A 12,364-nucleotide genomic window follows, 5' to 3' on the forward strand; every position below is an offset into this window, starting at 1 on the left:
CAGGAGACTTGGACCCTACGTAAGAGAAGCTTCCAGGAGGCCACGTGGTAGGGGGGCGCGCCCACCCCCAGGGCGCGCCCTCCACCCTCGTGGGCCCCACGTTGCTCCACTGACGTACTTCTTCCTCCTATATATACCTACGTACCCCCAAACGATCAGATACGGAGCCAAAAACCTAATTCCACCGCCGCAACCTTCTGTACCCACGAGATCCCATCTTGGGGCCTGTTCCGGAGGTCCGCCGGAGGGGGCACCCATCACGGAGGGCTTCTACATCAACACCATAGCCTCTCCGATGAAGTGTGAGTAGTTTACCTCAGACCTTCGGGTCCATAGTTATTAGCTAGATGGCTTCTTCTCTCTTTTTGGATCTCAATACAATGTTCTCCCCCTCTCTCGTGGAGATCTATTTGATGTAATCTTGTTTTTGCGGTGTGTTTGTTGAGACCGATGAATTGTGGGTTTATGATCAAGTTTATCTATGAACAATATTTGAATCTTCTGAATTCTTTTATGTATGATTGGTTATCTTTGCAAGTCTCTTCGAATTATCAGTTTGGTTTGGCCTACTAGATTGATCTTTCTTGCAATGGGAGAAGTGCTTAGCTTTGGGTTCAATCTTGCGGTGTCCTTTCCCAGTGACAGTAGGGGCAGCAAGGCACGTATTGTATTGTTGCCATCGAGGATAACAAGATGGGGTTTTTATCATATTGCATGAATTTATCCCTCTACATCATGTCATCTTGCTTAAGGCGTTACTCTGTTTTCATGAACTTAATACTCTAGATGCATGCTGGATAGCGGTCGATGAGTGGAGTAATAGTAGTAGATGCAGGCAGGAGTCGGTCTACTTGTCTCGGACGTGATACCTATATACATGATCATACCTAGATATTCTCATAACTATGCTCAATGCTGTCAATTGCTCAACAGTAATTCGTTCACCCACCGTAAAATACTTATGCTCTTGAGAGAAGCCACTAGTGAAACCTATGGCCCCCGGGTCTATCTTCATCATATTAATCTTCCAACACTTAGTTATTTCCTTTGCTTTTTACTTTGCTTTTATTTTACTTTGCATCTTTATCACAAAAATACCAAAAATATTATCCTATCATATCTATCAGATCTCACTCTCGTAAGTGACCGTGAAGGGATTGACAACCCCTTATCGCGTTGGTTGCGAGGATTTATTTGTTTTGTGTAGGTACGAGGGACTCGCGCGTAGCCTCCTACTGGATTGATACCTTGGTTCTCAAAAACTGAGGGAAATACTTACGCTACTTTGCTGCATCACCCTTTCCTCTTCAAGGGAAAACCAACGCAGTGCTCAAGAGGTAGCAAGAAGGATTTCTGGCGCCGTTGCCGGGGAGGTCTACGCAAAAGTCAACATACCAAGTACCCATCACAAACCCTTATCTCCCGCATTACATTATTTGCCATTTGCCTCTCGCTTTCCTCTCCCCCACTTCACCCTTGCCGTTTTATTCGCCCTCTCTTTCTCGTTCGCCTCTTTTTCGTTGCTTGTCGTTATGGCTAGTCCCTTATCCACTCCGTTGTCCCCTGAGTTTGAAGTTTTTCACTTCAAAAAAAGACAAGGAGAAAACTTAAAAGATGCCTGGCTGAGAATAATGGAGTCTTATCGTAATTGTACCTTTGAAGTGAACCTGGGAATTTTGCTTCGCAATTTTTATGTTGGATTAAATATGTCTCATAGACAACTCTTGGATTGCGTTGCCAAAGGCAATTTTATTGAAATTGATCCCCATATTGTGCTTGAAGTTATAGAAGGTATAGTGGGAACACTACCTCAACAAAAGGGGCCTCATCCTACTCACGAAGAGACACAAGTTTTTGAAAAAAATTGCGAAGTAACTAAGATTTTACAGAAGTCTCTTGAACCTCTTAAGAACGTTAGCGGAAATATTCACCGTATGAATATGTTGATTACTCTTTGCAATAAGCGGTTGGATTCTTTAGATCTAAAAATTTCAGAATATGAAGGGAAACGTAAAGACCTCCCGGATTCGAGCTTGATTCCGCTAAAAAGTTGAAAACCAAAGATGGCAATACCTAGATCTATCCTTGCTTTTATGCCTAGCTAGGGGCGTTAAACGATAGCGCTTGTTGGGAGGCAACCCAATTTTATTTTTAGTTTTTTTGCTTTTTGCTTCTATTTAGGAATAAATATTTGATCTAGCCTCTGGTTAGATGTGTTTTTATGTTTTAATTAGTGTTTGTGCCAAGTTAAACCTATAGAATCTTCTTGGATGATAGTTATTTGATCTTGCAGAAATTTCCAGAAACTTTCTGTTCATGAAAACAATTGTTAAAAATCACCAGAACGTGATAAAATAATGATTCCAATTGCTGCTGATCAATAAACAAATTGACTAGGTCGTCCTATTTTGGCTCATTTTTTGCAGTTCCATAAGTTTACGTTAGTTACAGATTACTACAGACTGTTCTGTTTTTGACAGATTCTGTTTTTCGTGTGTTGTTTGCTTATTTTGATGAATCTATGGCTAGTAAAATAGTTTATAAACCATAGAGAAGTTGGAATACAGTAGGTTTAACACCAATATAAATAAAGAATGAGTTCATTACAGTACCTTGAAGTGGTCTTTTGTTTTCTTTCGCTAACGGAGCTCACGAGATTTCTGTTGAGTTTTGTGTTGTGAAGTTTTCAAGTTTTGGGTGAAAGATTTTGATGGATTATGGAACAAGGAGTGGCAAGAGCCTAAGCTTGGGGATGCCCCGGAAGGCATCCCCTCTTTCGTCTACTTCCATCGGTAACTTTACTTGGAACTATATTTTTATTCACCACATGATATGTGTTTTGCTTGGAGCGTCTTGTATGATTTGAGTCTTTTCTTTTTATTTTACCACAATCATCCTTGCTGTACACCCCTTTTGAGAGAGCCATACATGATTTGGAAATTATTAGAATACTCTATGTGCTTCACTTATATCTTTTGAGTTATATAGTTTTGCTCTAGTACTTCACTTATATCTTTTAGAGCACGGTGGTGGATTTGTTTTATAGAAACTATTGATCTCTCATGCTTCACTTAGATTATTTTGAGAGTCTTAAATAGCATGGTAATTTGCTTAAATAATCCTAATATGCTAGGTATTCAAGATTAGTAAAAACTTTCTTATGAGTGTGTTGAATACTAAGAGAAGTTTGATGCTTGATGATTGTTTTGAGATATGGAGGTAATAATATCAAAGTCGTGCTACTTGAGTAGTTGTGAATTTGAGAAATGCTTGTGTTGAAGTTTGCAAGTCCCGTAGCATGCACGTATGGTAAACGTTATGTAACAAATTTGAAACATGAGGTGTTCTTTGATTGTCCTCCTTATGAGTGGCGGTCGGGGACGAGCGATGGTCTTTTCCTACCAATCTATCCCCCTAGGAGCATGCGTGTAGTGCTTGGTTTTTTATGACTTGTAGATTTTTGCAATAAGTATGTGATTTCTTTATGACTAATGTTGAGTCCATGGATTATATGCACTCTCACCCTTCCATCATTGCTAGCCTCTTCGGTACCGTGCATTGCCCTTTCTCACATTGAGAGTTGGTGCAAACTTTGCCGGTGCATCCAAACCCCGTGATATGATACGCTCTTTCACACATAAACCTCCTTATATATTCCTCAAAACAGCCACCATACCTACCTATTATGGCATTTTCATAGCCATTCTGAGATATATTGCCATGCAACTTTCCACCATTCCGTTTATCATGACACATTCATCATTGTCATATTGCTTAGCATGATCATGTAGTTGACATAGTATTTGTGGCAAAGCCACCGTTCATAATTCTTTCATACATGTCACTCTTGATTCATTGCATATCCCGGTACACCGCCGGAGGCATTCATATAGAGTCAAACTTTGTTCTAGTATCGAGTTGTAATCATTGAGTTGTAAATAAATAGAAGTGTGATGATCATCATTTTCAGAGCATTGTCCCAAGTGAGGAATAAAAAAAGAGAAGGCCCAAAAAATGAGAGAAAAAGAGAGAAGGGACAATGCTACTATCCTTTTGCCACACTTGTGCTTCAAAGTAGCACCATAATATTCATGATAGAGAGTCTCTTGTTTTATCATTTTCATATACTAGTGGGAATTTTTCATTATAGAACTTGGCTTGTATATTCCAACAATGGGCATCCTCAAGTGCCCTAGGTCTTCGTGAGCAAGCAAGTTGGATGCACACCCACTTAGTTTCTTTTGTTGAGCTTTCATACACTTATAGCTCTAGTGCATCCGTTGCATGGCAATCCCTACTCCTTGCATTAACATCAATCGATGGGCATCTCCATAGCTCATTGATTAGCCTCGTTGATGTGAGACTTTCTCCCTTTTTGTCTTCTCCACATAACCCCCATCATCATACTCTATTCCACCCATAGTGCTATGTCCATGGCTCGTGCTCATATATTGCGTGAAAGTTTATAGGTTTGAGATTACTAAAGTATGAAACAATTGCTTGGCTTGTCATCGGGGTTGTGCATGATGAGAGCATTCTTGTGTGACGAAAATGGAGCATGACTAAACTATATGATTTTGTAGGGATGAACTTTCTTTGGCAATGTTATTTTGAGAATACATAATTGCTTAGTTAGTATGCTTGAAGTATTATTATTTTTATGTCAATATGAACTTTTATCTTGAATCTTTCGGATCTGAATATTCATACCACAATTAAGAACAATTACATTGAAATTATGCCAAGTAGCACTCCGCATCAAAAATTCTGTTTTTATCATTTACCTACTCGAGGACGAGCAGGAATTAAGCTTGGGGATGCTTGATACATCTCCAACGTATCTATAATTTTTGATTGCTCCATGCTATATTATCTACTGTTTTGGACAATATTGAGCTTTATTATCCACGTTTATATTATTTTTAGGACTAACCTATTAACCGGAGGCCCAGCCCAGAATTGATGTTTTTTTGCCTATTTCAGAGTTTCGCAGAAAAAGAATATCAAACGGAGTCCAAACGGAATGAAACCTTCGGGAGCGTGATTTTTGGAACGAACATGATCCAGGAGACTTGGACCCTATGTACGAGAAGCTTCCAGGAGGCCACGAGGTCAGGGCACGCCCACCCCCCCACCTAGGGCGCGCCCTCCACCCTCGTGGGCCCCACGTTGCTCCACCGACATACTTCTTCCTCCTATATATACCTACGTACCCCCAAACGATCAGATACGGAGCCAAAAACCTAATTCCACCGCCGCAACATTCTGTACCCACGAGATCCCATCTTGGGGCCTGTTCCGGAGCTCCGCCGGAGGGGGCACCCATCACGGAGGGCTTCTACATAAACACCATAGCCTCTCCGATGAAGTGTGAGTAGTTTACCTCAGACCTTCGGGTCCATAGTTATTAGCTAGATGGCTTCTTCTCTCTTTTTGGATCTCAATACAATGTTCTCCCCCTCTCTCGTGGAGATCTATTTGATGTAATCTTCTTTTTGTGGTGTGTTTGTTGAGACCGATGAATTGTGGGTTTATGATCAAGTTTATCTATGAACAATATTTGAATCTTCTGAATTCTTTTATGTATGATTGGTTATCTTTGCAAGTCTCTTCGAATTATCAGTTTGGTTTGGCCTACTAGATTGATCTTTCTTGCAATGGGAGAAGTGCTTAGCTTTGGGTTCAATCTTGCGGTGTCCTTTCCCAGTGACAGTAGGGGCAGCAAGGCACGTATTGTATTGTTGCCATCGAGGATAACAAGATGGGGTTTTTATCATATTGCATGAATTTATCCCTCTACATCATGTCATCTTGCTTAAGGCGTTACTCTATTTTCATGAACTTAATACTCTAGATGCATGCTGGATAGCGGCCGATGAGTGGAGTAATAGTAGTAGATGCAGGCAGGAGTCGGTCTACTTGTCTCGGACGTGATGCCTATATACATGATCATACCTAGATATTCTCATAACTATGATCAATTCTGTCAATTGCTCAACAGTAATTCGTTCACCCATCGTAAAATACCTATGGCCCCCGGGTCTATCTTCATCATATTAATCTTCCAACACTTAGTTATTTCCTTTGCTTTTTACTTTGCTTTTATTTTACTTTGCATCTTTACCACAAAAATACCAAAAATATTATCCTATCATATCTATCAGATCTCACTCTCGTAAGTGACCGTGAAGGGATTGACAACCCCTTATCGCGTTGGTTGCGAGGATTTATTTGTTTTGTGTAGGTACGAGGGACTCGCGCGTAGCCTCCTACTGGATTGATACCTTGGTTCTCAAAAACTGAGGGAAATACTTACGCTACTTTGCTGCATCACCCTTTCCTCTTCAAGGGAAAACCAACGTAGTGCTCAAGAGGTAGCACTCACATCGCAGACTTTTCTTTGCAGGCCGACGAAACCCCGTGCACCATATTGTACACCATCGGCGACCAGAAGGTGGACGTGGGGAAGGCGACGATAATGGAGCCGAAGGAACCATTGTTCCACAGTCGGCTGATCCCCCCGGACGTCTTCAAGATTTCCGTGGCCAGTGTCAAACCGGGCCACGAGAATTTGGCTCCTCTGGTACTAGTGGGGGATGACGATGAGACCCCGTGGCGGCTTGGTGATTGTTGCAATGGGTGGGTCCTGTTGTGGCCAAAGAGTCTGCTTCGTCTAGAGGCGGCCGGGAGCACACCCACGAGCACGAAGTTAGGTATGAACATCAACGCCTCACCTACCCAATTAGCGTCAGCTGTCGTGCTGGGTGATAGCGAAGGGGGTGAGGAAGAGGCTCCATTAATTGCTGGTGACGGCGCCGTAGATGAGGATGAGGATGACACTCAACATTATGTCAATACTGGTGCCTACTTAGGGTTTAAGCGTCATGAGTCGGTGCCTGAATTGCCGCCTCCGGAGTCTGAACGTATTATGGACAACCTTCTGGTAGTAAAGAAGTCTAGGAAGAGACCGAGGAAAGGCAAAAAAGCTGCTTCTATGATCCAGCTGCCTCAGCAGCCTCGGGTTCAAGACCGTATAGATATCCCCGGTGCGGCAAAATGGCATATCGCCGGTGAACCAATCCTACCTAAAGCAGCGATAGGGGCCAGATTCGGCAATGTAAGGAGACTTCATGACGATGTGCTGTGGAGAGAGAAAGGCCTCCTTGCCTCGGAAAATCTAGGATACCCACTCTACGTGGTTAATGAGCCGCGGCAATTGTCGTACGTCGACACATTCCCCGCGGAGAAGTTCTTCCTTTGATTCGATTACATCTTCGACATGTTTCACTGGAAGAAGCTGGATTTTACGTTTGACCGCCTTTATGCCTTGCACATGAACTACCTCATCGGGGTTGAGTAGATACCTTTTATCTGTGTTGCTGACCCATACTTCATGCACGAGGGCTTCTTGGCAGTCTGCGCAAAGCACTGTGAATACGCGAGGGACTACCTCGTCAATTTCATGCTCACCAATAAGGACAAGGAGGCAATTCTCGTGCCTTATCATCCCCTGTAAGTCATCCGCGCGGATATCCTTCCCTCGATTTCAATCATTCATTTGCACGGTGGAGGCTAATTAATTTGAGGTGTACTTATTTTGCGCAGCGGCGGGCACGCCGTCCTCATCATCCTCTACCCCCGATACTCCCATGCTCTTTACTTGGACTCGTGGAAGAACATTACCAAAAAGGATTACACCCACATCAAGTTTGTTCTCGACAGTGCTATCTTTTACTACGGCAAACGGGGTGGAGAGGTCAACGACAAGAAGACAAGGGACGGCAGGCCCGCCTTCAACCATAAGACCGACTTCTGCTGCATCCAGCAACCGAGTGATTCTCTTAATGATGGATTCTATGTCCTACACCACATGCTGGAGTACAGACGGGATCACCAGAACTTTCGCATGTCACCTAAATCCAGCGATGCCCATATTCTGCAATGGGCAAAGGACTTAGGAGATATCGAGGATCATCGACTTCGAGCTGAGTTCTATCACATCCAGCGGAACTTGCCCAAATCATCATGAAGGAGGTCATTGAAAAAATAGGGATGTTCTACGAAGAAGGACAAATGTCGCGGGAAGACGTCCGAACACGCGTAGCCTCTCAGCGTCTCGACATGAAGCCTTTCACTAAGCTCGGGGACTATCTCCCTGACATGGATGGATGGCACGACATGTTGGAGTGATTGTCGATATATGACAATGTGTCTGTTTAGTCCATACTTTCTGTATGACAAAACTTTGAGTTATGCACGGCGAAACTTTATTTCTGATGTAACTAAACCGTCCTCCTCGACTAGCGAAGATCACTCTAGTTAGGGCATTTTGGGTACGATGAACTTTGTTATTTATGCTTATGATATGTTGCTTCTATTTTTGCCAAGTCTGTCTCTTTCTGTTGCTCAACTATATATGTTGCATATCATCGACTCATGTGACGATGCAGGTGCATAGATCATCGATGGCGAAGAAGTGCTACGCCAGGAGTATACGACGAGTGGCCGGAGTGTCAGGCCCAGGTGTACCGGTTTCCGGTTTCCGGGCGACAGCCAGTAGTTAGTTTAGGTTCACGCTAATGCGAGAGAGGGATACGAACTCATGTACTGCATAGTTCCGCTCTCACTCATAGTGATAGCTCTTCTCGCGTATATCATTGTTTAGATGGATGAGGATGTAGTTGCAAGTAATTGAGACTTGTATCGCTATTTTCGAGATGATGACGAGAGGCCACTTTGTGTTGGATGATGATTATGATGATGACATGATTTGATGAGACTATTTGTATGTATATGCTATGATTACATTTGTATGTGTATGATATGCTAAAGATTATTGTATAAAGCCTATTCAAATACAAAACAAATATGCAGAAAAAAACAGAAACTAATAAAACTAGCAGTAGCAAGGGGAACAAAGTTAGCAGCAGCGCTCCCTTACCAGTAGCGCTTCCTGCTAAAAGGCGATGCAGATATTAGCAGCAGCGCTCTGCACTAAAGCGCGCTACTACTAGACATGTATAACAGCAGCGTGGGACGACAGGCGCTACTGCTACACGTTAGCTGTAGCGCCTTATCATTAGCACATCGTCCCGCGCTACTGATAGACAAAATACTCGCGCTACTGCTAGGGTTTTCCCTAGTAGTGAGTGTGCTTGCACCCAATAATGTCCGTCCATACATATTACTGAATCCTTTCCTAGCGTGCCTTTTCCACCCAGTCTGCCCTCATGCCGCGATTCGGGAACACCAATCGGCTTAAGGTCAGGAATAAAGTCAACACAAAACTCAATGACCTCCTCTGTTTCATGGCCCTTGGAGATGCTTCCTTCTGGCCTAGCACGGTTATGAACATATTTCTTTAAGACTCCTATGAACCTCTCAAAGGGGAACATATTGTGTACAAATACAGGACCCAGGATGGCAATCTTGTCGACTAGGTGAACTAGGACATGTGTCATGATATTGAAGAAGGATGGTGGGAACACCAACTCGAAACTGACAAGACATTGCACCAAATCATTCTGTAACCTTGGTAGGATTTTTGGATCAATTACATTCTGACGGATTGCATTGAGGAATGCACATAGCCTCACAATGGCTAATCGAACATTCTCCAGTAGAAGCCCCCTCAATGCAACCGGGAGCAATTGCGTAATAATCAGATGGCAGTCATGAGACTTTAGGTTGTGGAACTTTTTCTCTGCCATATTTATTATTCCCTTTATATTCGATGAGAAGCCACACGGGACCTTCATACTGAGCAGGCATTCAAAGAAGATTCCCTTCTCTTCTTTGGTAAGAGCGTAGCTGGAAGGACCTTGATACTGCTTTGGATGCATGCCGTCTTTTTCGTGCATACATTGCTGGTCCTCCCGTGCCTCCGGTGTATCTTTTGTCTTCCAATACACGCCCAAGAAGCCTAGCAGGTTCATGCAAAGATTCTTCATCATGTGCATCACGTCGATGGTAGAGCAGACCTCTAGGTCTTTCCAATAGGGTAGGTCCCAAAATATAGATTTCTTCTTCCACATGGGTGCGTGTCCGTTAGCGTCATTCGGAACAGATTGTCTGTCAGGACCCTTTCCAAAGATTACTTTTAAATCCTTGACCATATCAAGTATATCATCACCAGTACGATGGCAAGGCTTCTTCCGGTGATCTGCCTCATCTTTGAAATGCTTGCCTTTCTTTCTTAAGAGATGCTTAATCGGAAGAAATCGACGATGTCCCAGGTACACATTCTTCTTACATTTACCAAAATATATACTTTCGGTATCATCTAAATAGTGTGTGCATGTGTGGTATCCCTTGTTTGTTTGTCTTGAAAGGTTACTAAGAGCAGGCCAATCATTGATGGTTACAAACAACAATGCTCGTAGGTCAAATTCCTGCTGTTTGTGCTCATCCCACACATGCACAACTTTTTTGTCCCACAACTGTAGAAGTTCTTCAACAAATGGCCTTAGGTACACATCAATGTCGTTGCCGGGTTGCTTGGGGCCTTGGATGAGCACTGGCATCATAATGAACTTTGGCTTCAAGCACAACCAAGGAGGAAGGTTATAGATACATAGAGTCACAGGCCAGGTGCTATGATTGCTGCTCTGCTCCCCAAAAGGATTAATGTCATCTGCACTTAAACCAAACCATACATTCCTTGCGTCATCTGCAAAGTCCCGCCACTTTCTCTCGATTTTTCTCCACTGCGACCCCTCAGCGGGTACTCTCAACTTCCCCTCTTTCTTACTATCTTATTTGTGCCATCGCATCAACTTGGCATGATCTTTGTTTTAGAACAAACGTTTCAACTATGGTATTATAGGAGCATACCACATCACCTTGGCAGGAATCCTCTTCCTCGGGCGCTCGCCCTCAACATCACCAAGGTCATCGCGGCTGATCTTGTAGTGCAATGCACCACATACCAGGCATGCATTCAAATTCTCGTACTCCTCACCGCGGTAGAGAATGCAGTCATTAAGGCATGCATGTATCTTTTGCACCTCTAATCCTAGAGGGCAGACAACCTTCTTTGCTTCGTACGTACTGTCGGGCAATTCGTTGTCCTTTGGAAGCATCTCCATTAACATTTCCAGCAACTTCTCAAATCCCTTGTCAGATACACCATTCTATGTCTTCCATTGCAGCAATTCCAGTGTGGTACCCAACTTTTTCTTGTCATCTTTACAATTTGGGTACAACAATTTCTTGTGGTCCTCTAACATGCGCTGCAACTTCAACTTCTCCTTTTCACTTGCGCAGTTTCTCTTTGCATCAGCAATGGCCCAACCAAGATCATTAGCGGGCTCATCTGATGCCTCTTCTTCAGCTTCTTCCATCATTGTAGTACCATCGTATTCATGGAACCCAGGATAGCTGTCATCATCCTCTTCTTCTTCATTCTCTTCCATTAGAACCCCTCTTTCACCGTGCTTGGTCCAATAGTTATAGATGGACATGAAACCGGACGTAAACATGTGGACGTGAATGTCTCTTGAGCTACAGTAATTCTTATCATTCTTACCGACAGCACATGGACAACACATAAAACCATCGCGCTTGTTTGGCCGCAAGCAGAAACGTATGCACGCCATCAATGAACTGGGGAGAGCGTCGCTCATCGTACATCCATTGCCGGCTCATCTTAATTACACAACACCGAAAGACCAAATTAATACAAGTTCATACATAAAGTTGATACACGCTTAATCTCATAAAAAATAACATACAACTATCTAGCTAAAGAATTTAAATGCAACAACAAATGCGATCAAGATCTCAACTAAGGTAACAATTGATCTGACAGCGTAGTGATACCAAGCCTCTTTATTAACGGCATATTTTCTAATCTTTCTAATCTTCAAGCGCATTGCATCCATCTTGATCTTGTGATCATCGACGACATCGGCAACATACAACTCCATTTTCATCCTCGCTTCTTCAATTCTTTTCAATTTTTCTTTCAAACACTCATTTTCTTTTTCAACCAAATTTAATTTCTCGACAAGAGGGTCGGTTGCAATTTCCGGTTCACATACCTCCTAGATAAAAATATCTACTATGCCAACTTGATGGGCATAATTGTCATAAACGCAAAATGCAACAAATAGTTGTAAAAGAGAATATACCACATCTGAATCGTAAACCAGATGAGGGCCGACGGGGATGGATATCAAGACCATGGCACTATGTATAACAAAAAATCATACAAGTAAGAAAATTATACAAGTAACTATCTAAATCATACAAATAAGAATTTTTTATAAAAAGGATAAGAAAAGAGGCTCACCAAGGTGGTGCCGGCGACGGGACGGCGCGGGCGATCGACGGTGGTTAGGACGGGGACGAGAAGGCACTAAGT

General features: G+C 42.9%; 1 pseudogene; it reads right to left on the minus strand.

The window, feature by feature from the left end:
* The window catches only part of LOC141026876 (uncharacterized), a 41,738-nt pseudogene extending 30,324 nt beyond the window's left edge, over nt 1-11,414 (minus strand).
* Between the last annotated feature and the right edge of the window lie 950 nt (nt 11,415-12,364).

Source organism: Aegilops tauschii, chromosome 7 (genome assembly GCF_002575655.3).
Source record: "Aegilops tauschii subsp. strangulata cultivar AL8/78 chromosome 7, Aet v6.0, whole genome shotgun sequence".
NCBI classification, from domain to species: domain Eukaryota; kingdom Viridiplantae; phylum Streptophyta; class Magnoliopsida; order Poales; family Poaceae; genus Aegilops; species Aegilops tauschii.